This window comes from Bombyx mori, chromosome 6 (assembly GCF_030269925.1).
Source record: "Bombyx mori chromosome 6, ASM3026992v2".
NCBI classification, from domain to species: domain Eukaryota; kingdom Metazoa; phylum Arthropoda; class Insecta; order Lepidoptera; family Bombycidae; genus Bombyx; species Bombyx mori.
Window position 1 is genome coordinate 2,943,080 of NC_085112.1, and position 27,743 is coordinate 2,970,822.

The 27,743-nt window shown below is 35.8% G+C and overlaps 1 protein-coding gene across 1 annotated transcript in view; it reads left to right on the forward strand.

Annotated features, from left to right (window-relative positions):
• Positions 1–783: 783 nt before the first annotated feature.
• LOC101735481 (calexcitin-1) overlaps positions 784–27,743 on the forward strand; it is a 42,976-nt gene continuing 16,016 nt past the window's right edge. The window contains exons 1-2 of the mRNA XM_038011787.2: positions 784–901; positions 13,832–13,865. The gene's annotated coding sequence lies outside the window, so the exon portion shown is untranslated. The remainder of the gene's footprint in view (positions 902–13,831; positions 13,866–27,743) is intronic.

Genomic DNA, 27,743 nt, shown 5'->3' on the forward strand with positions numbered 1-27,743 from the left:
AATGAAATGATTGTCAAATAAATGCATTCAATAAAAGCTACAAACATATTGAGAAAAAAAAACCTTAAAAGACCTTTTAGTGCTAAACTGAATTTGAAAGGGTTATAACTTGAAGTTTCAGCTTGTAAATTATTGATCGGTTAAAATGAATTTATGCATCACAATTAGTTAGCAGTAGTAATTAATGAATAGGAAACAGTAAAGGAGTAAGTCACAGAAAATGAACATATGCTATTTTGATTTTATTTTACTAACTCGTCTCAATTATGGAAAAACATAATCTTTAACAAAAAGACATTGTTAATGTACTCTGAATATATAAAAAAAAGATTTATAATTCTTATTTATATTTTGACTTTCATAAAATTTACTTAGAGATTTATTGATTTGAGTTTAAAAAGTAGATATTTGAAATTCAATTTCAACTCTCAAACTATGACTACATCTGACTGTAGACGTCAATTTTTTCGTTCAGTTTGTATGTTTGACAATAGTTGCTACGCTCATATTCCCTAATCCTTTACAATACTTTCAAATATTATTTTTATGATAAAAAAAGTTAGGGCAAAAATTTAGAATTAATTTAAATTACCAACAATTTGTGTATTTGCAAAAAAATACAACGATAAAAAAAATTGTCTTTATTTTTCAACGGGATAGTTAGATTATATTTTGTCCTCATAAAATGAGATGAACAACACATTTTAAAACTTCAAAGTGAGTCAATTTCGTGCGTAAATTGAAACTATTACGGCTCGGTTCCCGGGGGCTGGTACTCGATCAATCGGTCCTTAGGTTCTTTGCGGATACTGTGTGCAGCGTACTGTGGTACTGGCGGTGCGACCCGCCGTGCGGCATTCGACTCCGCACCCTCATCGAAGCAGCCTGCCGCCTCGCTAAGGTAAGAACTAATCCAGACTTTCATAATCTTTATTTAAGATAAATTTTAGAATAACACTGTAGAATAAATAGGTACACTGCCTTTTTTTTTCTATAACAAAAATTATTTTAAATTTTCCAACTTAAATCTTTAAGTTAACTAGGCTTAAAACTTTTATGCGCCGATTTCCGTTACATTCGAAATCGGAATTCAAAAATGGTTTTTAAGTTTCTTTGATTTATTGAAACAAAATATATTTAAATGGTTAAATGATAGTAAATGATGAAGAATTTTTTTAATATTCAAAAATTAAACAAAAACCGTGTAATTTTACGGCATATTTAAAAATAATTTTATAAGATCAATATTTATTCCTATTTAATCAAACTAAAAGCAAAAAAATGTATTAAAAGCTTTATTTTAATGTGTGAAATTAATGTGTCACGGGAATTAATCTATCTATATATATAAAAAGGAATTGCTGTTCATTAGTCTCGCTAAAACTCGAGAACGGCTGGACCGATTTGGCTAATTTTGGTCTTGAATTATTTGTGGAAGACCAGGGAAGGTTTAAAAGATAGATAAATATGAAAATGCTCGAAATTAAATAAAAATAATAATTTTGTTTTCCCTTTGATGTGTCCCCCGTCGGACGGATTCCTTTTGTTTGTTTTAAGTTTATTTTATACAAAAGTTTAGGTCTTTTATTTATCAGTTGAGGCACTACAAAGTCTGCCGGGTCAGCTAGTAAATTTATAAAGTAATGTTATAACAATGATTATTTTAACAAAGAAGCGATCCAATATCGCGCGATACGACGACACCAATTATCAATTTCCTATACATATTTTATAGTATTAGTCACTTAATTGTGTGCCGGCTATTTTAGTAATCGATAAGATGGTTGATTCGATACTGGCCATGCTCTGAAATTTCTGCTTAAAGTAAATTGTCAGGGCCATCTATTTAAAATTTACCGATGCATCCAAAAAGCTTTTCTTGAAAGCTTATTAGTAATTACTACACCAAATTTGAACTCAATCGAACAAGTAACATTTCATTTATTTATTTATTTAATAAACATGTAATTTCGCATGTAATTTGTTGGATTATTGTACATTAGATATGATTTATCATATTAACCAAATTTACCAATGTCGATAATCCCGTTCTCACGGATTTTTTGGAATCTTTGGGCTTACGGAGGGAGTTTGGTTCTCTTTGTGTTTTGTATCGTTCCATGGGAAGTGCTCTAAGGAATTGTTTGAGATGATCCCATCATCTCATTTTTACCATCACACCACCCGCCACCAGAGCAGAATTCATCCATACTATTTAAAACCACTGCATTCATCCCTGTGAATGTTGCGTTTTCAAAGATATTTTCTGTTACCTACCATCCGGCTTTGAAATGAGCTTCTCTACACGGTGTTTTTTGAGCGCTATGACATATCCTTCTTCAATCGAGTTTTACGCAGAGTACTCAGCGGTAGGCGGGGCTTGACTCTACCCCTGGCATTGCTGACGTCCATGACTGATGGTAACCATTCGTTTGGTAGCTAGCAATGGGCCCACTAGCAATGGGCCAACTAGCAATGGGTCCACTAGCAATGGGTCCACTCGCAATGGACCCAGTAGCAATGGGCCGTTTGCTCGTCTCCCTAAAATATCAATAAAGAATAATTAAATAAATATTAATTTTGTCTAAATACGTATGTCGCACAAATCCTACCTAATATTATATCACATCTCGTATTGAGAAAATCAAATAAAAATAAAAATAAATCTCAATTGCCTACTATTACACTCCTTGGATCGGTTTTAACTGAAATAATCCGGACAGTAGTAATTACCTATATGGGCTTACATTGTGGCTCTATCACCAGTAATTACGTAAATATATAAATAAATAAAAAATAAGGAAAAAACATTATTTTAATAGTATATTTATTTTAAACCAGAGACAGTTTGATAATAGCTTTAACAGCCGACCTTGTCGATTGATATAACTTAGTATATGTTTTACTTTTGACGATCTAAAGGGCAAACAAACATTTTCACACAATATTTCACGAATTAAAAATAAGCTGTATGGATCAATTCTCTCGATCTTAATTTATCTAAATCTGTTAGGAGCTGTACAAATAGTTAGTTGCCCGACTATTAGACCTTTGGAATAATTTGTATCGTTTCTCTTTCTTCCACTGCTCACACATTAGTACTTATGTTAATAATCAGCAATATCGTTTTTATTCCAATATCAAATATTCAATGGTATATCCTAATGTATACGCAATACAGTAAAAACACAATAAAAACAGTATATTTGCTGTTGATAGGAACAATCATAATATCAATTTTGTCATAATTATTGTACTCCTCATATTCGGTCCTTGCTTGTCTACTTTATAATTGTCTAAGTTTCATAATTACTATATTTTGCTTAAGACGTTTTTAAAGTTTAGTTTGTATTTAAGAGACATTCTTTTTCTTCTTTCTAGCGTTTTTCCGGTCTTGTGCCCGGGTTCGCTTTCTTACTTAAACTCCTCCACTTTACCCGGTTTTCGGCATCCTTTTGGGGGAGTTTATTCTCCTTCATAACCGCCTTTACCTCATCCCACAATTATATGTATATAAGAGACATTATATATCCATATAATCCATAAGAAAATATACGACATACCTTTGGGCTTTAAAGAAACGAATTCACTGGTTCGGTGGTGTTGTAGATTATCCAATCCAGACCCAATCGTGCTAATTGTCCCTGTAATTTCAGTGAATCGTGCATTCTGGTTAATCTTAATAGAGAATAGGACAGCAATTGTATTGTAGGAATATACGACACAGGGAAGATCTTCCACCTAGCGGGTGATATTGCTCGGTAGACCGACGGTCCGAATGTTGTTGTTCGGAACTTGTATATATGCGCTTTATCTTGAAAATGTCGTAAGCGAGATTCAGGCATCTGTCAATTATCTTGCGTAGTATGATGGCTACCCACCACAGTATCAATGCAGCTGAGACAGACTAAAGCAGAGATAATTACAATGTTGTACGGGTAACCCTCTTATTACACGGTTTGTTACAACACGGTTCCACTTTATACGAAAACAGATTTCCCAAAACCCTCTTATAACACGGTACTTCTATAGCACGATAACGAAATTTTTGTTTGATTTTTTCTAGAAAATTACATTATGCACTACGAACACAAAGTGTATGGATATATCCGAAATTTTACTGGTAATTTTTTATGTATAATTGGTAGAAAAATAGTTCATACAAACATAGTTCAGATGTTTCATTCAGAAAAATTATTCTTCTTTTTGTACTGGCTTCTAAGAGATTAGAAAGTCTAGAAGAAAAGTCCCGTGTTATAGGTGGTTTACCTCTATTAGGCATTCGCATTAATATGCGGCCAACATTCTATGATGCATAGTCCGTCCAAGATAAAACGGGGTAAAGTTTTATTTGAAAGAATCTAAAAAGTACAAAAGATAACGTTTAAATCATCTCCTTGTATCTGTAACGGGCAATTTGGCCAGCCCAAGATTTATGAGTTCGCATAAATTCGAAGAGAAACCCAATATAACTTTTGTACGGAAAACTTACGGATTGCTTTTTTAGGTGTACACGGAAGGCATTTTTAAAATGATCGTTTTTTTTTTTTAAATCAGCTTACCTTACTAGTATACTGAGCAGTATCTGCTTAGCTTGTATTAATATCATAAGAATAAATACTCATAGGAATAGCAAAGAAGTAGCCCTCCATTTAATAAATATCAGAAAATTCGTTGTCTTAAGGAAACAATTATGTTTTGCCATTTAAAGGATTTGTAGGTAATGTATAGTGTAGAAAAAAAAAACTATCTTATTGTAAGTGTGTAAGGATGTGGTAAATGAGTGAAAGAGGTATGTAGTGCTGTGAACGATGAGGGAATATAAAAATATCAAAACCTCATTCAACCACATAATGCCTCATTATAACAAAAAAAAGATGTGTGGTGTCGTGGGACACCGGATAGGAACGAAGTTCGTTATAATAAAAATATTAATTTTAAGATCTATTCGAGGTATAAAGAAAATAAAACTGGAGGTTTCGCAACAACCCACAGTCATTCGGTAACGTGCGAACTTATTGTGATACACTTCATTCACGGTTGCTTGCATAAGAGTTAGTGTATTGCGCAAGCGAACGATCTGAGATCGTGGTCAATGAATGATAAAAAAATATGCAATTTTTTCTAAGTTATTACAAAGTTAAGTCGTAGACTGTGTGCATTACTAATAAAAATCTTCCGTAACGGACGTTTTTTCCCGGTTAGGGTACCCCTCCGCATCGTCCCATAAGGAACTTCGTTCCAAAAAAATAGTTAATGTTAGGGGTGGACAACCCTTATCACTTAGAGGTATGAAAAATAGATAGTAGCCGATTCTCAGACCTACTAACATGCATATAAAATTTCATAAAAAATCGGTCGAACCGTTTCAGAGGAGCATGGTAACTAACATTTTGACACGAAAATTTTTATATATTAGATTTAATTAACAAATAAAAAATAAGGGTTGATCATAGAGGGGTAAAAATTTAGGGTTGTATGTATTTTTGTATGCTGTATCATAAAAAAATAAAAACAAATTTTTTTGTCTAAAAAATAAATAAATAAATTTAGGGGTAACCCTTAAAATTTAGGGGGATGAAAAATTGATATTGTCCGATTTTCTATCCTGGCCAATATGCCCGCTAAGATTCACGAAAATCGGTCAAGCCGTTTCAGAGGAGTTCAATCACGCACATCGTGACACGAGAATTTTATATACTAGATTACATAATAATATATATTATTCTAAATTCAAATGTATGTAGTTTCATTGGAAAGGGCTGTTTGAAACAGAAGCTTCGTATTATTGGTACATTCCGCTAAAATAGAAATGATCGACCGAAAATGTAAAACTTTTGTAAACGGCGTCTTTATTAACGCTAATTCTTTAAGGGATTAATTTCGTATAGAAACAACGTAAGCGCCCTTTTTTTTCATAATGATATTATTCAGACAAGAAACAGAATAGTAAGGTGTGTTTTATATATGTACGGGAACATACAACATTCCGCAAATGATTTATTCTTCCAAATGTAAAATTCTTTCTACGATATATAATAAAAAAATGTGCTTCATTTACATGAGCCATGCGGGTATTCTGAGCATTACGTTGTGTCTATAGACTCGATTACCTTTTAACGTAACATCAGCTATTTAATCTTGTACGAATACACAAAAGTAAAAAATATAAAAAAGGTAAACTGGATATTAAGGTAGGATTTTTAATAAAAATCACATATTTAATAGTAAGTACAGTAACGTCATGAAAAGATAAGAATCTTCGTCGCGTGTTTAAAATCTTTTTAATGTGGTCGTTTTTTCGAATTAATTAGTCCTTGTTTAGTTTAAAATTTGGCTTTCGTCGATGGTTGATAAGGTACTTTCTCGTTAGCCTTTATAGTTTGACTAGCTTTTGCCCGGGACTCCGTCCGCGTGGAATAGCTACTTTGGCATAACGCTAAATTTTACCCTCTACTTCTTTTACGTAGAAAGTGAAAATATTTTGAAACGTTCTTTAAGGTGCTGCGGTATTGGTCTTAAAGTGATGTTATATAGCCTATATAGCCTTTCTCAATAAATGGACTATTTAACACTGAAAGAATGTTTCAAATCGGCCCAGTAGTTCCTGAGATTATTCAGCTTATAATATTAGTATAGATACTAAATGTAGTTGAGATTGTTGGTTCGAAAATGTACTATTACTAATTGTAAAACTATTAAAAAGTTTTGCCCGACCCAATTGAGTATTGAACGTTAGAATTGACAAATTCAAAGTCCTCGTACTGGAATCTTCTCTCTTGTCACGGAAAATAGACATATGCAAGAGGTGATAGGACCTCTTGTTAGTCCGCGCAGGTAGGTACCACCACCCTGCCTATTTCTGCCGTGAAGCAGTAATGCGTTTCGGTTTGAAGGGTGGGGCAGCCGTTGTAACTATACTTGAGACCTTGGACTTATACCTCAAGGTGAGTGGCGTATTTACGTTGTAGATGTCTATGGGCTCCACTAACCACTTAACATCAGGTGGGCTGTGAGCTCCTCCACCCATCTAAGCAATAAAAAAGCAACTATATCCAGAATCCCAATATCGAATACTTCAGTATAGATACAGAGGGCAACTGGGCTACAAACCTGGATCGATTGGTATAAGACTACTGCTGCTACTGCTCTTGACGAAGGAGACTTATAATGAAATTTTTTTCGAGGTATAATAGTTGGAGGTGATTAGTTTGTTAAAGAAATTAATGAAATTCTTTAATTTGCCGCTACGCAAAGAATATCCTTGACTCTACTTTAACTTAGGTGGTAGTTATTCAGAACAAGATACACATAAATTCCAAGTCTATTACGAAAAAATATAATATAAATCTAATGTGACTTCTGAATCCTTAGTCCATATTTTCCGAGAAGAGCCTCGCTGAGGTATATAATGCGAAATTATTCTGGGAAGAAAAATTCAAAGGGAAAAGAATACTGCATCAAAATGTATGTAAATTTGAGTTACGCAAGAACCCGCCGGGGAAAGATATGGAAGGGCAAGTCCTGAATAAGAATGTGCTAACAAAGTAAAAGTATCGATTTAACAGTTCGTATAAATTTGTTGTAAAATGTCTGATTTAGTTACCATAGTGCAAATTTGGCCTGCATGCAGCAGAGATGCGAATGTTGCGATGGATGTGTGGAGTAACGAGAATGGATAGAATACGGAATGAATATGTTAGAGGAAGTCTGAAAGTGCACCTGTGACAGAGAAGCTGAGGAGTGCACGTTTGGGATGGTATGGACATGTGATGAGACGAAATGAAAATGAGGTTGTTAAGAGAGTGTTAACTATGAATGTGGAAGGATTTAGAGGAAGAGGTAGACCTAAGAAGAAATGGATGGATTGTGTGAAAGACGATATGGGTAGGAGGGGACTGAGCGAAGAAATGGTATATGATAGAAGAGTATGGAAGGAGAAAACATGTTGCGCCGACCCCAGGTGACTGGGAGAAGGGCAGGATAATGATGATGATCATGAGTGCAAATTTGGCCTATTCTGAACCTTAAAGGGTAGGCACAACATCCTGCCTATTTCTGCTAAGCGTTATCCTTTGAAGGGCGGCACAGGCATTGTACCAATATTATTGAGCCCTCAAATCCACGTGTCAAGGTAAATAGTAGATGCCACGTTGTGCTGGCCATTAACTCCTGTTTACATTTAAGATCAGGTGCTACGTTTAATATTAATCTCTTCATTGATACAAAACGAATCGGATATTACGGTTTCAAGCAAACAGATAATTTCTGTTAATGTATTGCATCTTGTTTGTTATCATGAAGTCTTTTCTCATCGTTCGCTCTCGAAATTATTTCAACTAGAGGTCCCACAGTAGTCGAAATTCGACTATAATTAATTGGAATTGTAAGTTTGTACCCTATTATGATTGTATTTTATACTTCTATAATCACAAATTTCGCCAAGACTACACTATAAAAAATATTAACAAAGACAAACAATATTTATTCTATTCTCAATTTGACAACAGACGTTAAGAACAAAAGTTTGACAATAAATAGTATGCATGCGTGTATGCGTCAAATACATGGTATGTAGTGTGTGTAATGTTTTCTTGATTGATTTAATGTATCTTTTATGCATTATTTTAAAAAAATATTAGCATTGTGCACTTCTTCTCTATATTCTCTAAAAGTGTGGAAAATTTCATACTCCTCCGTCCGCGCAATTTTCGTAAAAAGGGATACAAAGTTTTTGCTTCACGTATTAATATATAGATAACAGAAAATACAAAGTAAGTTTTATGATTGAAATCAGTTTTCAAGTAAACGTTGCTAACTAAATATCGAGTGTTCAGCAATTGAAATGTCGAAAGCTTTGACGTTGTGTAATACCATCCCAGAATATTTTCTGCTAAGACACGCGAAAATAGATAAATTATACCCAAAGGTGCGTTGCTAGATTACGTGGACCAAACCAAAAATGAACTTGCGAGAAAAATTGTTTGTTTTTCCTTGTCTGTGTGTGTGTGTGATGTTTTCTGGAGCAAGGAACAATGTTACGTGTCTGCGTATGTAGCAATCAGAATTGCTATTAGCGGATCGTGTGAACAGATAACTTTATCGAAGAAAAATACTCAGTAAGAATTTGAGTGTTAGTCTATAAAGAAGTGTGGTCTAAGTATGGTCCAGTTTGAAGGGTAGGGGGGACACCTGTAGTTTAATACAATTTAAGATTTGTCATGTTTCAAGCTCGATCTGGTAACTTTACACTAAGGTTGTCCCCGAACACGCTCGCCGGTTGTCCTCGTCCACGTTGAATAAAAAGAAATAAATTTACAGAATAAAAGGAGGGATCTTGCTGTATTCCTTGTCAAGCAATCCCGAACGGAGAGAAACCTTTATTTTTTGGACAGGGAGACGAACCTTATCTAGGCTCGCCTAGGTTGCGCGCGAGGTATGTCTATCTTGAAGGTCAGAGGGAGCAGACTACCACCAAACAACTAACCTTGCACTGTCTCATCCAACGTTCGATCTCCGCCCAGAGTCAGAACCTGGACGGTTCGATAGGGGTGTTCCCACGTTCAAAACTGTTACCAAACATAACATAAGTCGTTTTGTACAATATTTTCACTAATGCTATCCAAGAAGGTAGGAAGATGGTTTAGAACTAAATATAACTCGCGTTTTATTTGAGGGGTATAATTATATTTTATTAAATTGAACTTTCTACGGTCGAATTTACGAAGTGAAAAAATCTGTATTAAATTCCCTGTTCTAGTTTTCTAGTCTATTTAAAAAAAAAAACCAGTAAATTATGTTGCGTGAAATCGATGTTGAGAACACCAGCAGTGCGTCATCTCAAATATCTCAAAAATTATTTAGCTTTCCAACTGAGCTTACCATCATTTATGACTTCGTTATAATACTGTGCCTTAGCTTGATGCAATCTCTATAATGAGCGGTCTGAATGATGGTCCGGCATGATGAATGATCTAGGAATGTGACATAAAGGGTAATATGGGACAAATTGGTCATTTGACTTTGGCCCGATGCCAAGCTTGATGACTGCATTGAAGGAATTCCCTAGGGTTAGAGGTCGTCAGTCAGTGCGTAGCCGTCGGTGGAAGTTATCTTGTAATAGTTATCCTGTAACCGGTCCAGTTCTATTTTGAGAAGGTCAGTTTATACTACACTAAGCACTTCTTAAAGTTCATTATTGGTCTACTGTAGGCATTCGAGAATCAACATCTAGAATACAGGTGTTGAAATTCTTCTATGAATCCTTTTTATCATTTAATTTAACATTTAGACAAGGTCTCATTTCTGGTCAGTCTTTTTAAATTGTTTAATATTTAGATTTATTGATCCTTTCTAACATCGTTCATGATACGAGAAATTTAGAAGTCATTTTTAATGACTAGATTTACTGTCAGTTGTCATGAATATATGTCCCAAACAAATGCAAATTAAATTTATTTATTTCTTCTTCAACGTCATCAACATAGGCTTATTGAATATTGAAACGAGTAGTGTGTACAATTGCTTTAAAAACCCAATCCTTGAGAAAAACCGGCCAAAAAACTCAGCGAGGCAATCTTTATTTATACAAAGCCTTATTCCGTATTCTTTTTGAAAAGAAAATGAACAAGGTCGTCGCTTTAGTTATTAAGCTCGGATATAAAACAAATATGTGTTCCCTGATGTTGACATTGCAGATTACTCTTCAATATTGTATCTTAGTATTGGCGACGTCATCGCCAGACAAACCGAAAACTCAGTCGTAGCAATGTAACAAAAACAGGTACTACCAAGCAAAAACTCAAAAATTTTATTGAGTAATGTCGAAATAGTAAATTTCTCTTTATTCGATTAGTTTCCTATAATTACCCGAAAAATATATATAACTTTAGTTTCTCATCATTATGATGTCACTTTTGTCAAATAATACAACAGCGATTTACTTGTAAAGCATCTTACTAACACATAACAAAAGATCTTATATCCTTTACGTCATTGAGAGGGGATTTATCTCGAAACGAAGATTGTTAGAAAGCCTTTGTGTTTGGCCTTTATTTTCTTTGGCGCTATTAATCATTTGCAGTAGGATAAGCGCTCATGTAACGTCAATTTCTAGGGATATTGATTTAAAAAATACGTTGGAAAAGACTGTTATTTGATTGCGGCATGGGGGATATCTGAAATCTGAATAACTATGAAGCCATAATGCTTTCTGTTATTAAAGGATAATTGATGTTCTGACGCCATTGTGATTAAGAGAAATCAAACCAAAGTGAACCAATAGTAAGCTAAGGTCGTAGAAGCAATTCAATTAACGAAAATTCAAAATCATTCGTAGCGCTCTACTGCGGCTTGTAGCAGCGTCGCGTAATGTGGAAATGCAAACACGTCTAGTTGAGTCTTATTAGTATATTCAATTTCCGAACCGTGAATTTCTGGAAAGATATTAGCGTTACCTAAATAATTTCTAGTCTCACGTTAGTCATCAATTATTGTAATCCAAATAAATCATTTCTGATTAGAAATTATTCAGGTATGTGTAATCCTTGTGTATTCCTTAAGTAATTATAGTTAATATACTTTTTTAAATCATCTGGACTTAAAGTATCTCTGTGTTGGGGAGAGTCCAATTCCATAGTTTTAAGGGCATCTTCCACGTTATTAATAGGTAGGTTAATGTAATTGTTTAATGTATTATATTGTGATTTTTTTTTTCCTTACTATATACGTTAGATTAGTTTTCGTTATCGTGTTGTTTTGTCGTAATTGTAAGGAACATTATTGTACAAATTCAGCACTATACGTCTTGTTTTGTCGTGCGCACATAACTTATGTTGCAAGCTAGATTTTGTTTCTTTTTACTTGTGTTTTTTATGTATCTTTTTAGCTTGTGATGTGTATTGTGAGCCTAATAAAATAAATTAAAAATAAAATAAAATTTGAAAAAATCAGGATTTATTGCTACTCGTACCAGATAATGAAATTATCTTTTACAAAATACGATCAGCACGTCATCTATATATCATCTTACGAATGTTAACTTCAGCAAGTTAAACCTGTAAACATTTAAACTCAGATACAGCTTATATAATTTATTTTCCTGTCCAAATAATTTATTTTAACCAAGCTCCCAGCGAGCCCACGATAAGCCCTGACAAAATGTGAAGTAACAAATTTCTTGGCATCTCTCACAAATCAGCTGTCTACAGGAATCCTTTTGGCTGGCTTCCTTCTTTGTTTTACTAAAATTTTGTTTATTCTAAAACACAGTGTATTGTTTATCTTTCGAACCACCTTCCTAATTAACCTTACGTTAATTATTGACACCAGAAAGACCATTAGACAAAAGAATTAACATTAGAAATGATTTTTGTGATTATCTGGATACATTGAATAGTCATTGTGAAGTTAATTTTAAAAATGTGTCTCTCTGTCATTATAATCATGATTTCAAATTGTCAAATGAAATTAAAAATTAAGAATTTTTTTTTTCACTTCTTCTCAGACGTGCAGTAAATATTTTATCGATGAAACAAACTCAAAGCAAAAGTATTTCTAAAATCATCTATATATATTTTATCAAAATCTGGTTCTTAATGCGTAACCTAAGCTATTCGTCCGATTGCGATGAAATTTATCCAATTTGTTGTTGGCACTCCAAAGGAGGTGTCTATTACAGTATCATAAACGGAAGACAAGTTTAAGATTATTCCAAGAAAGAAGGCGTAGTAGGCGGAGCGTGTCCTAGTTGCACTATTTTTTGATAAATCATTTAAAACGGTCTAAGCTTATTCGACTTGGAAACTATACAAATTTCGATTGATGGGTATTTATAATATAAATAAATACTAATAAATAATTGGGAACAAATCGTACGGTCATCTGGCCACAAATTAGGTTTAAGTATTAGCTTATGTATATATATGTTGAAATATGTACATATATATGTAGATAATAAACATCCAGACAAAGTGCTAACAAACCAATGTTTGCCTGATGTGGGAATTTATCCCGCGACCCTCGGCGCAACAGTCAGAGTCGCTAACTACTGCACCACCGAATCAATCCGTTGTTTATATAGGTATTACAGGTCAGAACTTCTTGTCATTTTCGTTCTCTATTCGAGAGCAGAAGAGTAAGCTATGCGTCATGATAATCGCCTTATCGTTGCCGCCGCTGACTCTCCCCGAATCCTGATCACGCAGGAGCCAGTCACCGTCGACGCCCTAGACACGTCCTTACGGATTCATCAGATTCAATAACCTTTGCATTAGACGTATGCAGCTTTAACACTAGGAGTAGGCTTAGAAACCCCGGTAACCGTTCTTGTCGAACTCGACAAAGAGGTCGACGTGAAACCTAACCCGTACATCAGCCCGCTGAGTTTCTCGCCAGATCTTCTCAGCAGGTCGCGATTCCGATCCGATAGTAGATTCATTCGTGAAGCAATTGCTCTTGAGTTGATAGCTCTTCTTCGGAGGCGCTCGGGCAGCTGTTAGCAAATCCCATCCCTCTTGGCTCAGCCTTTGCTCGCTCACCTGTTCTGGTGAAACTGGAAAGGCCTCCGGGCCACCAGTAATTTTCCAATCATAAAAAATTAATCGAAAAACGTATCCTTCATATCTGTAGAAAAAGATCAAATACACAAACTTCTCCAATTAATTACATTTCGTATAAACGCTCACATTTATAAATATATACTATAAAATAGTTCTGCACCAACAAGATTCTATTTAATTCGACAATCCAATTAGTCGCCGACGATTCGTCTCGCAGCTGCGCGAAGCTTCCGCGAAAGAGCTTTCAAATAATTTAAGTATTTTTCTTGCAGGTACTTCCGTCGCTGAACGAAAATCAGACCCGAGGTAAGTTCGAATTTTGTTTGTTTTCAATTAACTCAAAGCGGGCTTGAAATAATTTAATTTGAAAATTGTTGCTAAATTTCATACTGGTATTTATTTTATTACGTCGTTTTGCTGAACAAAATATTAGTTGTTTTTAAAAGTTTTTTGTTTATTGCTTAGATGGGTGGATGAGCTCACAGCCCACCTGGTGTTAAGTGGTTACTGGAGCCCATAGACATCTACAACGTAAATGCGCCACCCACCTTGAAATATAAGTTCTAAGGTCTCAGTATAGTTACAACGGCTGCCCCACCCTTCAAACCGAAACGCATTACCGCTTCACGGCAGAAATAGGCGGGGTGATGGTACCTAGAGGTCCTACCACCAGCAAAAACTCTTCAACTGGGGTGTATGAGTTTTTTTTAAGTTAGTTTGTAACCTCAGCTGTGTAATGATCGCTTACTTCTTTGCCTTCAACCAGATAACTATCAAAGCCTGAAAATAGATAGTGGTACCAAATACGTTCGTTATTTCATTCCAAAGCACAAATTGTCCCTAAGTCAAGAAATTCAACTAGGACTTAGGTTACAATAATCTATATATTAATACGTGAAGCAAAAACTTTGTATCCCTTTTTACGGAAATTGCGCGGACGGAGGAGTATGAAATTTTGCACACTTATAGAGAATATAGAGAAGAAGTGCACAATGCTAATATTTTTTCAAAATAATGCATAAAAGGTACATTAAATCAATAAAGAAAACATTACACACACTACATACCATGTATTTGACGCACATACGCATGCATACTATTTATTGTCAAACTTTTGTTCTTGACGTCTGATGTCAAATTGAGAATAGATTAAATATTGTTGTTAATATTTTTTACAGTGTAGTCTTGGTGAAATTTGTGATTATAGAAGTATAAAATACAATCATAATAGTGTACAAACTTACAATTCCAATTAATTATAGTCGAATTTCGACTACTGCGGGACCTCTAGTCTAATATTAATGATTAATTAACATTAATCGCACGCGGTGACTTTTAGACAACGATTGTAATAAGTTCCGAATCGTTGGTAATAATGGTGGAGTTTGGTAATTCGCTAATACCCAAAAATACATGTAAATTTCAATTTTATAGATTTAAACTAATTTTATAGAGAAAATAAATAACGTTCAGATTTTTCATGTAAAATCAGAATCATTTGTTTTTTATTTTACATAATATGTAGACGAACTAATTTACAGTTTACTTTGTGGTAATAAAACCAATGGACGCCGCAAAGGGAACTTCTCATTTATTTTGAAAAACTGCTATATTCCACTTTCAGCTAATGTGGACAAATTTTAAAGTCGTCGTGGCCTAAAGGATAGGACGTCCGGTGCATTCGTATATAGCGATGCAACGGTGTTCGAATCCCGCAGGCGGGTACGAATTTCTCTAATAAAATACATACTTAACAAATGTTCACGATTGACTTCCACGGTGAAGGAATAGCATCGTGTAATAAAAATCAAACCCGCAAAAATTCTTATTTGCGTAATTACTGGTGGTAGGACCTCTTGTGAGTCCGCACGGGTAGGTACCACCTCCCTGCCTATTTCAGCCGTGAAGCAGTAATGCGTTTCGGATTGAAGGGTGGGGCAGCCGTTGTGACTATACTGAGACCTTATAACTATATCTCAAGGTGTGTGGCGCATTTACGTTGTAGATGTCTATGGGCTCCAGTAACCACTTAACACCAGGTGGGCTGTGAACTCGTCCATACATCTAAACAATAAAAAAAATCCGTAAGTCCATCCGCGGGATCGACAAATGTGAGCTCACTACACGCTTTGCCCCAAGTATAAATTTATCTCAGAACAACCGTCCTCAGATACTCTGGCTCTTAAATTAATTAAAATGAAAGGCTTCAGGTGGAACCTCAGGCTGCTTAAAAGTCGGTTTTAATATCCAATTAATAATTAAATTTCGAGGTATTATTAGTCAATTTTGTTATAAGGTTTACAGCGGAGAGTAATTTTCCAAAATATGTAGTTGGAATTATTAAATTGTTTCTTGAAAATATCAGTTAAGTTTATCAATAAGATTACCAGCGCACGCTTCGCTGTGACTGTCATTGATTTAATTAATTAAAATAACATGAAACTGACAATTCATCCCTCCACGGTGTTTCCCGAGCGCTACGACATATCCTTCTTCAAATGAGGCTTGTGGAGAATACTTAACGGTAGGCAGCGGCTTGGCTCTGCCCTCGGCATTGCTGATGTCCATGGGCGACGTTACCCACTCGTTATCAGGTGGGCCGTATGCTCGTCTGCATACAAGGACAATAAAAATTATAAACACAATGAAAATTACATCAGCCAACTCGCTAAAGACCTTCTCAAATGTTCCATAGGACAATTCGCTGTTGATTTTAAGTACAGATTACTTCATGTGATATAAAACAGTGATGAAGATGACAACAATTGTTTGGTCATAAACACCATCTAAAGCATGACAAGAATTGTTTATAAATCATTCACGCAGACTTAGATAACATTAACGCATTGGCTCTATAGCTCCATCAAGGAAATCTAATTTAATTACTACACAAATAATACAATCTATAAATTATATATAGAAGCCAAAACAGTCGAGCACCGTTTTCACCTTTGTGTTAGAAACGATTACTGATTATTTAAAAAAAGTAAAGTCTACTACTTTAAAACTAGTGTTATTGGAATGAAATCATGAACTAGATGCAGGCTGCGTAGTACCAGTTATTGTGGCGAATCTTGGAAGACACCTATTCTTGGAAGAGTCTACTAACTGTAGACGTCTGAGGATTGAATAAAAAGAAAGTGTCATTATCCGGGCCAAAAAAAACCAAACATAATTTAAAGATTCTTTAAGTTAATTTAGCATTAACTAAAAAAAATATATGGTAATAACGGTATCCTCACTCGACAACAAAATATTGTGCTGTATTGTACTGAATTTACACATTATTACTAAATATGTAATTACAATATACACATAAAGAGATCGGTATTTTCAACACGTACCTACGACACAATCCACTTAATGAGCTCCAGTTTGTTTCACATTCAACAACAATGACTACAGGCTTGTTATTACGGTAACTGCTTTGTACGGGATTAAAACAATAAAATTTTAAAGTTGGATTTCCAAATATATTTTTTAAATGTTAAATATGATGTGTTTAGTATTTTAGTAGTGATAAAATTGTTAATGGTATTTAGTTTAGCACAGATAGACCTCTGTTCACTTCAAAGAGATGAAGACTCGTAAAATCTTCAATGAAACAAATTACTTTAATATAGTATTATCACATATCATAAGTACAGTCTATATCATAAACATGCTTTGTATTTGAAACATGATAAAGTATCGTTGCTATAAGCTATGAAGGCTGGACGAAGGATCCGTGGATATTATAGTAAAGGTATTTTTGACCGAGGGCTATAATATTAATAATTTTTTAATGAGTTAAGCTCGCCTTTGTACATAGTATTTAGGCATTCTTTTAAATCTGTTTTTATTGTATTTTCTTTTTTGTGTACAATAATTATAAATAATTAAATAATTTAACTTAATTTGAGACGCTGTTGAGTTGAAAACTTGATCTAAAATTACATTTCATTCGATATTCCTAATGAAAACTTCATATATAATACCACAGTTTTTTGTCTGTCGCTCCGGAATAGTCTCCCACTCCAATAACCTGTCATCGTTCTCGTCGAACTTGTCGAATGAGAGTCTGATGTGCGAACTAGCCGTATTCCGTTCCAGTGGGAGTACTAACAAGTCCTCCGAAGTTGAACCCCGTGAGGTACCTAGTCGCGCGTAGTTAAAATAGCCCCTTAAGCTTCCAACGATTAGGTAGGGTAAAAGTCCTCCCGTTCTACTTATGCATGGCATGGCATGGCATGGCATGGCAGGATAGTTTTTTTTTATGGCTTAGATGGATGGACGAGCTCACAGCCCACCTGGTGTTAAGTGGCTACCGGAGCCCATGGACATCTACAACGTAAATGCGCCACCCACCTTGAGATATAAGTTCTAAGATATCAGTATAGTTACAACGGCTGCCCCACCCTTCAAACCGAAACGCATTACTGCTTCACGGCAGAAATAGGCAGGGCGGTGGTACCTACCCGCGCGGACTCACAAGAGGTCCTACCACCAGTGAACTTAGAGACCTCACATTAAACCTCACATTAAACCTCACCTTACGTACAATTGTAACTTAGAGACCTCACATTGTGACGTCTGTGTTTATGCGCACAACACTACCAAAAAACAAAAAAAACAACAACATCGGTCAACGAGCACTACTGCAACCACACCCGACACTTCTCTCTTGCAACAACCTTACGCATAACACCTGTGCACCTGTATATCGTCACGGACGGATTATCCATGTATATAAAAATGAATTGCTGTTCGTTAGTCTCGCTAAAACTCGAGAACGGCTGGACCGATTTGGCTAATTTTGGTCTTGAATTACTTGTGGAAGTCCAGAGAAGGTTTAAAAGGTAGATAAATATGAAAATGCTCGGAATGAAATAAAAATAACAATTTTGTTTTTCCTTTGATGTGTCCCCCGTCGGACCGATTTTTTTGTTTGTTTTAAGTTTATTTTATGCAAAAGTTTAGGTCTTTTATTTATCGATTGAGGCACTACGAAGTCTGCCGGGTCAGCTAGTTTCAAATATAATTTGGAAGGAAAAATAAAACAATCATTTCTTTGTACACCACTGTTTGCCTCCTCTTCCTCGCCAACAGTTTGCAAAACGCGATAACCAGTTAACTTTAGTCCAACACTGAGTTTCATGTACCCGTCTAGTGCAAAAAGTTGTCGTTATTCCCAACAAAGCCCACAAGTACTTCGAATTGCTTAATAACAGTATTTAAAAGTCATTTTCATTCTCAAAACGTACGAGAATGAAGTTGTAACGATACGATTTCCACTTCAGCGGCCGCTTTGAGGACTGATGAGCTCAGGGAGGTCCTTTACTACCAGTTTTTAGCACAATTGTATTAGCCATTCGAATTAAACTATTTTCAGAATCACAGTTTGAAATTGTCTACATCTGCCTTTTATGGATGTTATTCGTAAGGTGTGTTTTTGATAGAAGTTTGGTTTTTCGGGTTTTATTTTTCAAAGTAGCTATTCATATGTCTAACTGGTTAGTGCTAGTCGGCTCTTGTTTTGTTTATTATGAAACTGAATATTATCTCTATTAACTAAAATTTGAGCAGTGCGAGCTAAAGATACGGTTACTAGTTATTTAGGAATTTTACCATTTTATGTGGACTTAATTTTGTTTTACACATTATTATTAAATAATTGTGGAAGCCGCAGGCAGAAATAATATTAATAATAATAATAATGGTGCTATCCAGTACAGGCGTTATACCTAAACACCTACTCCAATCTTTAAAAATATTAGACATAGCAGAGAACACGTACATGACCATGCAAAAAGCCGCAATATTAAACACATGCCGTATAGTCCGTCAATTCTTGCAGGAAGACCTAAATATTCTGCAAGTAGAAAATGAAGCTCACTTGGCTTAGGCCCGTGATCTTCATTATACCGAAATATCTTAAGTATTTCGAGAAACACAATACAAAATAATAATAATAATAATCATCATTTATTCCAAACATAAATTTACAAAAATGGAAATATAAATTAAAAGAAAAATAATGAGGCTTGGAAAGGGTTACCGGCTCAGCAATGCCTAACAGTACCGAGACAATCGGTGCTGCGGCGCTGATCTTCCGCCAGCACCTGCGGAGTGACGCGCACACCAGCATCAGACCAACCAATCATTATCTGAGCTTAGAATAACAACAATAACTGCAACAACAGTAAATCATAAATCTAGGTATTTTCTGAAGAAAGAAGTACTCAACATGTGATTCACGAAATATTTCCATAGTGAATTACCATTACATCCACGAATATTGTAACATGCGTAATTACAAAACGATCGAGGAATACACGTCAAAAATCAAGATGGGTGGCGTTATTCACGCTGTGATATGTGTGAAATCTGGTAAACACTTAACACCAAATAGATCGTATGATCGATCAACGGTCAGAGCAAAAAAAAAGATATTTTTTTTATTGCTTATGTGGGTGAACGAGCTCACAGTCCACCTGGTGTTAAGTGGTTACTGGAGCCCATAGACATCTATAACGTAAATGCGCCACCCACTTTGAGACATAAGTTCTAAGGTCTCAAGTATAGTAACAACGGCTGCCCTACCATTCAAACCGAAACGCATTACTGCTTCACGGCAGAAATAGGCAGGGCGGTGGTACCTACCCGCGCGGACTCTCAAGAGGTCCTACCACCAGTAGTAGAATTTCACCATCCTACCAATTTACAAAGTGAAACTGTCATATATAACAATTGAAGACAAACATGTTGAAGAAGACCAAAAGTACGGTCATCAATTGCGAATTTGCTTATCTATATTAAATGCACTATTTCCGTCTATTCTACAACGTCGAATTGTAACAGCGTCGATATATTGGAAAGTTTCCCATATATCATGCTTAAAAATATGTCAAAATAATGTTCATAAATTAGTCTAATCGCTACTGTCGATTTTATTTACTATCCACTTTAATAATGGATACGTTAATCGGCTTAAATCTCGACAGAAATGTACAATCGCTATCTTCTCTGTGGACCCTACAGTATTAATTAATTAAAATCCCGGGAGCCCTGCATAATTAATTGCCCAAGAAAATGAAACCCTTTCGACTTCTCTAAAATAGTGTTTATAATGGATACGGAACTGCCATTATTGTTTCTGAAGGGAATTGAAATTCAAATGTAATTTGTGAATATAATGTCCAACGAGCAAACTTACAGAAACTTACGTGCTTATTGAATCGTATTATTAAAATCATAGTGTGAGCTATAATCAACAGATCTCTTCCAAGGGACCATGAATGAAAAGGGATTGGGAGAATGAAGATTTTTATTGTGAAATTTAAACATTGACCATGGGCATTATCTACCCGCATGGGAAAGTACCATCGTTGCAACTATTTCTGCAGCGAAGCGAACATCCTTTCGGACTTGAGGGATAGGATAGCCGTTATACAATAAAATTAGACTTGGACCTCAATGTGAGTGGTGGGACTGACGTTGTCTTGTCCATGGACTCTGATAAACGTTTAATACCAGGTCCACTGTCAGTTCACCCATCTATAATACATAACAATGCCTCTAGTCTCATACCACATTGTAATCTTACTGTAGTTATCTAACAACATTAAACTAGTTTTGTGTTAAAAAACCGTGCGATATAATAAGACATCTCTATTTACCAAATGTCACTTGAACCCGTAAAGGGAATTATTCAAGAAGGCACCAAAAAACCGCGTCCCATTTCCGAGACATAACTTATGCAATACCGTTTCACTGAAACACGACATTAATTCGGAGCATTTGTCGCGTTATACTCAAATTTGACTAAAGAAAGAGAGAGTTAATTTTGAATGAAATGCATTAAACGATAAGTAACCAAACTGTTTTTCCTGTTTTTACATCGTCCCACAAACTTTATAGAACGCAGATAAAGGAACCTTTTTTTATTATTTAAAAAATGAAAAACGAACACTTCGAACCGATGTCATTAACGTGGTTAATGTCTATGGGTTCCGGTCCATCCCTCTTGCCAATAAATGAATAAATTATAAAATCACCCTACGCTCCATCTTTGTTATGCAATTTATGTGAGTGGAGATCGCGAATCGCCAAACTTACTATGGGACTCTCTTGACCAAATGAAGCGATGACTTGCAAAAGGCAGTCGGTAAGCAGAGAATGAGAAGAATCGAAGATTAAACTTAGTAGCAGGTATTAGGAGAGGATTCCAGCGTGGGCTGTTTATTGTTTAATTCTTCATTACATCATAGTATGATTATTGCTTCCATATGAAAAACAATCCTGATTGATTTAAGATATTTAATCAAAAATATTTACCCATCCAGTTGAACCGCTAAATTCGAAAACAGCGGGCATCTTATGGACAGTTCATTAACGTTTCTTCCGAATTCCGCAAACGAAATTGCTTAATCATAGATAATTCAGAACAAAGAACTTCCGGTGATTCTTAACACCGCCAAAATAAAAGCAAAACAAAAGGCTTATCTTTAATTCCCGATTCCCTTTGTTTCGATATAAATCCGCTTTCAACAAAAGGGAGATGATAAACGTTTTCCGCGCTACTGTACACACATCGTCGACGTTAGAGATGAGCTCCAAATGGACATTTTGTTTTCCCGATCGTAATCTTTTTAATTCTGTTAATTAGTTCTAAATGATTGCCGGCTTAGAATTGGGTCGACCCATATGATCTCATGGGTGTCGCAGGTGGCGAAGGATGTCTTTTAGATAGCATTTTAGGCCAATATATAATAGCATTCCCAAGAAGGGTTGGCGTTAGGCAGGCGGATTGACGTGATACTAATGCCATACCTTTGTAGAATGATATGTCATAAAATAACAGATTACTTACTTAATAAAACACCTTATATAATCATTGTTTTCGTTAACCGGCTTGGTTTGTGTATAATGAATAAAATTACACTCTAGCATTTGAATAATAGTCATATTATTCAAAACGGGAGCCATAATTTCTTCCAAATGTACAAGGTCATGATACGAAAGCGGCCTTAAAACACAAACTATTCTATCAGAAACTGCAATAAGAAAATTACAGATTAACACAAAAATTAGATTCGTGCTTTCAAAAAATTATACTAAATTTATTTATTAAAGACTAGCAACTTCTTGAAATTTCATCATTAACATTGTCCATGGCATGGTGGATTATTATGTTCAAGATTAGTGGACAGATTTGCATAAGACCGTTTAGTTAATACTACTAGATTACAAAGTTTCAATTACAGATTCAAATTCCATCTATAGGCAATCAGTGTTCGTATTCTAGGAATAAATAATTTACCGTCATACAGAGTGTTCCCGCAAAGAGCATATCATCGAATACTAAATTGTGATCAGGAATAATTTCTTGCTAAGCCAACGAATTTTGGGCACTCTTTTAAACATAATTAACAATATTACTTTTACGACAATAACAACCGATCAATAAGTATATAAACAAATTTGGAACATAAAATTTTAATCAAAAGTTGGTTATAGAATTTTTAACATAGGTACAAATTTAAGCACATACAACCAAATAATGATAATTGAAATTCAGTCAGTCATTTCGATTCAAACCTAAATTCACCTTAGTCCTACTACGAATCCCGACTCCCAAATTGACCCAGTATAATCATAAGCCAACATCGTTGACACAGTGAATTAAACGCTAAATAAATCAAACGGACCCTTCGGCCTTAATATCTGCGGTAACTAGAGATTAACATTTCAAATGAGTCCCAAGACCTTCAGAGATAAATTAAAATTTATGCAATCGGTAGCAATTGTGGCTTTGTACTTAGACATTTAATTCGAATTAACAAGCAAAACAAATGCTAAATAATACAACTAACTATAACTTTACACTTAATCAAGTGTATGATTGATTTACATCTAGAGCGCTGAAATTATTTATAAACAACTTCGTGACGTAAATTCCTTTCATATAAATCTTTGGATTCGACATAATGATCTGAATGCTTGGCCCATTTTTATGCTGAAAAGTTTCTTCTAATTATTTTTATGCTAAATTCATGACTTTAATGAGTTTATATAAGAGGAATTTAGATGGAAATTTATCTAATATTTATTAGTTATGTTTGTTCATTGAGATTTGGTCTAATACAATAGTGGGTATGTTTTAAGGGAAGCTATATTCTCGGCGTGTCTCGAAAAAACAAATATTGCAGCAATCCTAGATCCAATAATCTTTGTGGAGCGTCATATTCTTACATGATTTATGAATCCAATACCCTAAAATATATGCGGCGGGTATGTTGCACAACTATTTCAAATTAGTCCCTTTGTTTTTGGACGACCATGAGTGGATGGAATAAAATATCGAGAAATTGCTGTTTGTACAATCAACGTCAATAGTTGCCCCTAATATAACCAGACGAGGGTCGGATAGGCACTGAATTGCTTATGGTCACTATCGGTATTTCTAGAATTAGTTCCCAGTAGATTTCGAAAGGAGGATTAGAAGTAGTTATTTGGATGACAGTTTACGTTTTTGAAAAATGTCATCTGGTATATACTCACTATAAGTTTTTAACTTACAATAAACATTTGATTTGATTTTTGGGGACTTTAAAAATTATATATATGCATTTAATAAAGCATAAAGCGGTACTGACGAATAGAAACAAATAGTTACTTAAACTAAGTTGGGTTTACGTCAGAATCAGTAAAAGAAGTTATATCTATATCGAATATTATAATTGACTTATTGAGTTAGTACTGTATGTAATTAAGAAATTATTAAAATATTTCCCATTCACGTCTCTGTAAACTCGGAAGCGTAAAACGGCTGTCGCATTAATGACACTCCTTTTATATTACATGTCAAAGTGGCACGTCAACTTTGTGGTATCTAAAGGCTTTTCATTACGTATACTTTTCATACACTTTTCATTACGCGCCGCTGAAATCTGTCCATCGTGAAAAGGCATCTTAACAAAACCGATATCATTCTACAATCTCGAATCATTTCAAAACAGCTTTATCACGCCAAGTATAATCACATTCAAAAACAATAAACCATTAAATCGGTTTTTGAAATTAGTAAATGTTTAAAATACACACAGAAAAACCTTGAACGGGCTCCTGTTAACTGACTGTTAAAATATACAAACACAGAACGACGACTATTATCAATGCGAAGCGGAAACAAGCGAACGGGGCCTTAAATATAATTGGACAATTTAAATCTCCAAGCTGGAAAGGCACTCGTGAACAAAAGAAATGTTTGTCCGTCCGTAAAAAAGCAATTTTTCCACAAAATCAAGGCAAAATAAATGGTTTAATGGTAATGGTAAAAATGGTTTAATTGGACAATCAAATATAAATCACTTAATCGTCAACGGACGCAATTACCGACTTAAGTTATTATTGCTGTTGCATACTAGTATAGCTAAAAGTGGGAGCCCAAAGCTGTATATTTTTTGTATAGAACGGTGATTTTGGAGCTCACTACGTCATTGCTGCCGTCCAGTTTAAGACATGAGGTCCAAATCTCGATTATATAACAACTGTCCCACTGGGTACATTGGAGCTGCTTTTTAAACTATAAAAAAACGTTTTTTTTGTTATTTAATACCTGCAACGTAATACAGTTAAAAACAATTGACAAGCAAGAAGTAAAATGGAATCATAATTAAGTATTATTTTGGAAGAAAACCCAAACGAAGTCGTCAAAGGCACTCTAAATGTACAGGTTTTCTCTACGCAGCTTCCCTTGGGACTAACTTATGACAGCAGGCAACTCTCAGATTTGTCAAACTCCGGGTCATATTTTATGGAGTACTTCTTGTCCGTAAGTGTTTCAAACGTGGCGCTGACACCTTAGTTTTCGGTTGATATTTGAAGCTCGTATACAAAGAGTGTACTGTGTAGTACTGTGTAGTCATTCAAAAGCAATGAAAATGTAAGGTTGTTATTCAAATTGATACCCGAATTTTCAGTGAACTACTTTAGTACTTGCAAGATTTATGATATAAGAAAAACGACTTGTAGGGTTATAGATGAGGAAAGTTAAAAACTGGACTCAGTAGCGTAAATCCGGTGAGCCTTATGTCTATGTCTGAATATGTATGAGATAACGATGATAATGATTTAATCAGCTAATTTGCAATAGTTAGTTTTATTATGTTCAAGCCTTAACTTTAAAATGGCAATGGGCTGGACATGTTGCACGTCTTCAGGACCAGAGATGAATTTGGATGGATTAATTTTTTGCTTCTGTCACTTTTTATGTCACTTGTACGAAATAAAAGGCTTTTTATTTATTTATTTAATTTTATTAAATTGATAATAAATCACCTGTATTTTGGCTTACTTTGAAAAAATTGACTAATAAGAAATCCATTAATACGTCGTACAAAATAATAGACTATGATATTATTATGAAACCATTCATGATGTCTCTTTCAGTTTTATTATTGCACTGTAGGTGGATTGAAAAACTCATGATCATAAAGATTAAGTAGTTACTTTTTTTTTTTTTTTTTATGTTTGAAAGTTTACTGGTGGCCCGAAGGCCTTTCCAGTTTCACCAGGACAGGTGGGCGAGCAAAGACTCAGCCAAGAGGGGTGGGATTTGCTAACAACTGCCCGAGCGCCTCCGAAGGAGACCTAACAACTCAAGAGCAATTGTTTCGCGAATGAATCTACTACCGGATCGGAATCGCGACCCGCTGAGAAGATCCGGCGAGAAACTCAGCGGGCTGATGCATGGGTTAGGTTGCACGTCGACCTCTTTGTCGAGTTCGACGAGTACGGTTACCGGGGTCCCTAAGCCTGCCCCTAGTATTAGAGCTGAAGGCATCTAATGCAAAGGTTATTGGATCTGATGGATCCGTAAGGACGTGTCTAGGGCGTCGACGGTGACTGGCTCCTGCATGATCAGGATTCGGGGAGTAGTCAGCGGCGGCAACGATAAGGCGATTATCATGACGCATAGCCTTATCGAAGTATCGTTCCGACGCTGACTTCATGTATTTCCGAATTGATTCGAGACCCAGGTCGTCGTGTAGGTCAACGTTCCTCACGAACCACGGAGCCCCGACAGCTAACCTGCAAAAGCGGGATTGTAGGGATTGGAGGGTGTCTATGTGTGTGCGGGCCGCGTGAGCGAACACCACACTCGCGTAAGTCATGACGGGCCTTATGCAAGTTTTGTAAAGTGTCACCTTGTTCCGAAGGGACATTTTACTCCGCTTACAGATCATGGGGTAGAGTCTACCGAGAATAAATGCGGCACGGTCACGGACTGATTTTATATGCGGGCGGAATGTCATCGATGCATCCAGGGTAACGCCCAGGTACTTGACCTTCCTGGCCCAGGGTATGGGTTGTCTAAAGAGAGTAATCGGGGGTGTGAGATTCCTCCTCCTAATCCGGGAGGAAATCCGTGTGGAGTTTCCCCTCTGAAATAGCACCGCAGTACTTTTCGCTGGGTTGATGTCTATGCGCCATTTTCGGAACCACTGTCCTAGGGCTAGGGCTGCGCTCTGAAGCTTCTTCGCGATTAGGGACTTATTTCTACTAGAATAGTAAACAGTCGTGTCGTCGGCGAATAAAGCTAAATGGGTCGGCGGCGACCGGGGAATATCGTTGACGAATAAGCTAAATAGGAGGGGTGAGAGGACAGAGCCTTGCGGGACTCCAGCTGTGAGAGGTCGTGGGGAGGAGCGGGTTCCCTCGACTCGATATCGAAAAGAGCGGTTCGACAAGAAGTCCCGTATGATGAGCACGAGACTATCCGGCACGCCCATGTTGAATAGTTTGAAAATCAAACCATTGTGCCAGACTTTGTCGAACGCTTTTGCGACGTCGAAGAAGAGAGCTCCCGTGTATAACGGTTTTGGTCGATTAAGCCCCACAAGAATGTGCTCCGTGAGGCGGTGCACCTGTTGAACGCATGAGTGATTTGTACGAAATCCGAATTGTTCATCGATGAGAATGCCCTTGGATGAGACGAAATCTCTGAGGCGCTTGTAGAGCAGACGCTCATACAGTTTGCCTAGAGACATGAGGAGGCTAATCGGGCGGTAGCTCGTCGGATGATTTTTTGGTTTACCGGGTTTATGTATGCCGATAACGTCCGCTTCTTTCCACACCGCGGGAAAGATACAGTTCGCCATAGCGGCATTGAAAATAGATGCCAACATCACGATGAGTTGG